This window comes from Anneissia japonica, unplaced genomic scaffold (assembly GCF_011630105.1).
Source record: "Anneissia japonica isolate Jap-2015-1 unplaced genomic scaffold, ASM1163010v1 scaffold584_len265732_cov101, whole genome shotgun sequence".
In the NCBI taxonomy this organism is placed as follows: domain Eukaryota; kingdom Metazoa; phylum Echinodermata; class Crinoidea; order Comatulida; family Comatulidae; genus Anneissia; species Anneissia japonica.
The window spans coordinates 36,418-40,485 of NW_022741500.1; positions in this window are offsets into that span (position 1 = coordinate 36,418).

Sequence of the window (4,068 nt, forward strand, 5' to 3'; positions counted from 1 at the left end):
ACGACTCGTCAAGATAATTTATGTTGTCAAGTCGACATAACATACATATCATGTCGACATGGCGAGATAGATTATCTTGACAAGTCGTCATAGTAAAAATTGTGTGTTGTCATGGCGAGATAGATTATATTGACAAGTCAACATAATACATATACAACATACAACTTATATTATGTCGACTTGTCAAGATAATCTATCTCGCCATGACAACATACAATATGTATTATGTCGACTTGTCAATATAATCTATCTCGCCATGACAACACACAATTTTTACTATGTCGACTTGTCAAGATAATTTATCTCACCATGACAACATACAACTTTTATTATGTCGACTTGTCAAGATAATCTATCTCGCCATGTCGACATGATATGTATATTATGTCGACTTGACAACATAATTATCTTAACAGGTCGTCAAGTCGAATGGCACTTAGGTGCTTCCGTAGTAAAACAACTAGGCCAGCTTATCTTATTTTTGTTTGTTATGCACCACTGACTTCGGTTGTTTGTCATCACTTCAAGATGTCTACCGATTCGTGGAAAAGGCGTATTAAAATTAAAAAATATATATGTTGGCGTTTGTGAGCAATACATTTTAATTATATATAGGAAAGTAGTATGAATAATTTTAATGCACTAGTTAGTTGATAACTTCATTCTAATTTGTTTTGGGTCTTTATTCTGCATTTTTATAAGCGGTTAGACATGGCCTAGGCTAGCCTATGTGATGTTCATTGCATTACTTTTTAAAATCAAATTTGTAAACATACGTTATATCTTAAATAGCAGGTGACTTTATTGGTAGATTTTTTTAAAAAAAATGTGTAAGTATTATTGATTTGCATACCAAGTGAAATTAGTACCCTTATTTTGCTCTGTTTTACCGTACTGTAATTCTCGGCTAGGCCTAGCTGTACCCCTAGCCGAGTAAATTAAAAAAATAATTTCAGTGTTATACTGAAAAGCAAAATAGCACACACTACAATACAATGCACATTATTGTATGTTTGATTAGCTGAATTTAACAGGCTTCTTTACATTGATAAAGGTTCACTGTTCTCTGTATTTTTGTTGTTTAAAGTAGCCTACGCCTTTGCAACTTGTATGTTCCAAGCATTCCCATCTTTCAAGATATAATCTAGAATAAAGAAAAAATATTAAGTTTTCTATAGCATTCTAGAGACAGACATCTAAAAAATGAAAATAAAAAGACATACAAATTAAAAGTCCTTCTCATTAATTTTTAAAAGATTTAGGTGGAAGCATAGATCTCACATGAGTAAAACAGGTAGGTAAATAATGTGAGAAGTAATAAAACTTGTGTTACAAAAGATCAAACTACACATTGAGGGTCAATCAAAAAACGATGCTCAGTAAAACTGATTCATTTATTGAAAAAAAAATGAACATCAATTGAAAACAAAAAAAATAATACCAATTATAGTATTTATAGAATTAAACACCTCATTTATCTGAAATAGTGAATGTTTTTAAAATATGTACATTCTATGATCAATACTTATGATGACCAGTTAAATGTTAAGAATGAAAAAATACATATAAATTGTTCATAGACATAGTTAATACTCTTACAGTAGTTACAAAGCAAGACAAGCTGAAAATTCATTCCAGGTTAATTAATTATGATGATCTTCCCATATCCTATGTTACACACAATGCTCAAGGCAGAAAATGATTAATATTCATGGGTAAAACATTCAGTATATTGATGTTTTTATATAATTACAATGAAAATTAGTAGTACATTAACATAATATGAATTATAATTATCAATTAACTGTATACATTGATTTGTTTAATTTTAGTCCATATGTAACACAAAAAATACCTGACATCAGAGTCTTGCTTAAAAATTCAGTTACCAGTAATCTTTTCAAACAATTGTAATCAAAATGAATGAAGAATTATCAAGTTTGACCTCATTACTGCTACTGATATAGGTTTACACTAGTTGTCCAAAACAAACACTCAGTCAATCAGTACGATTGCTTTTATAGACTGAAGACAAGTATGTTTGTGTATGCTGTAGTATTGCGATATATAGTACGGGATAGAGAAGTATTTAGTATTAATAGCATTACCCATAATGCCAGTGCCCCAAGAGATCAAGTAGCACATGTAAATTTATCAGTTGGATGTGTACACACGGAGCGCGGTATGAAATAGAACCTACCAGAACCTGGAGCATTTTTGTGTGCCTAGCTATATTATATTTAGTCTGCGTACATGATACCATGCTGTAGTACAAGGTATATTACATTGGCGACTAGATAATACGTTATCTGGAGACGGAATTTGTTTGAATTACGTTAAAAATGACTGCCAAGTTGGAAACCCCAGGAGTGGATTTTTTTCGACGCGATAAACCCAACATCATGGACGCGCTGTGTAAGCCGGTTCGAAAACTATCTGATTGCCACAAATATAACACAGGATTTGAGAAAACGGGCATTACTACTCCATATGATAGACCCTGCCAATTATGAAACCGAATACTGGAACAACATACAGGGAGGCTAAAGAAGCATTGCAGCACTATTGTTTACCGACATTTAATTTGGAATACGAGAGAACAATGTTCAGAAGACAGACACAAAAACAAGGTGAGAGCATAGATCTGTATCAAGTAAGACTGAGACAGTCTGCTAAATTAAGTGAGACGTTTATGACATTTAATTCAACAACGGTGGATAGTAAGTTACGGAAACAAGGAATGCGTGTGGATATGACATTGGAACAGTTGCTTGTCACAGGCAGGGTTGCCAGATAGTCGACAGGCTTCACGGCCAAACACACGCCATCTCACAGCCAAATTCGGCCAAACTTTATTTCGATATCGGCCAAAATACGACCAGATTTTAATCCGATTAGAAGCAAAAATTATACGAAAATCAGCGGTCATTTGTTTGAAATTCAAGAAATTAGTTGCTGGCATGCAGACCAATTCGGGGGCAAATCCAGAGATGTCCGAAAGGGTGAGGGCCGGGGCCGAAACCTGTCTCTTATACACATCTAGATGTGTATAAGAGACAGGTACAGTATAGGCCTAGCCGTGAAGGGACGAAGGTCTCAATGAAAAACAACGTCGCTCCTTGATAGCTAACTTTGTCTATTTAACATCATTCATTATTAGACCTATAATTGTTTTTTGAATTGTACTCCACAATCTCAGCCGATACCTCGCACAACTCGAGTAACGTCCAGGGTTGCCAGATAGTCGACAGGCTTCACGGCCCATTCATTTGAAATACTACAAAAATTATACGAAAATCAGCGGTCATTTGTTTGATATACACAGAACAATATTAAAAATAAATAGCCTATTGTATGTTCTTTAGTTGCTGGCATGCAGGCCAATTCAGGGGCAAATCCAGAGATGTCCGAAAGGGGGAGGGCCGGGGGCCGAAAAAATGAGAGGGGGAAGGTGCGAAAGTGGGTCCGATCGAGATAACACCATCTTAGAGGAAATTTATCTCTTCTAGACGCCCGAAAATAGCCTGATGTGTTTGGGCGATAAATTTTTCTTTTTTTTTCTTTTTTTTTTACTACCTTTAAATCCACCTCTGCTATTTAAAATCACAATATTAAGATTGATCTAAATTTGATTTAAATGTATTAAATATGAATGTACATTGTAGTCGATCTATAGCAAAAATGTTAAGGGCCTGTTATTGATAAATCCGTGGCTATCTTTAATTAGAATGAATTAAGTTACATAGTTAGGTAACACAAACTGGCGTTAAAACAAACCTATGGAAACTTTAATAAATACTTTTTATAACTTTCTAAATTCGCTTCTGAATGTCATTGTCGCAGTACTTATCAATGTTGCTATCAGAATTATCTTCTTCATCTCATACGCAACCTAACTCCAGTAACTTTGAAGTCTCTCTGCAAAACATGCTTGAAATTGGAGGTGCCATCGGACCCGAATGATCACATCGAACATTTGTATATGGCGCTCTACATAAAGAACACTGTGGCACCTAGGGCTATACAACTCATGTGGGCAATAATAAATTAATTAAAGTACAGTATTTA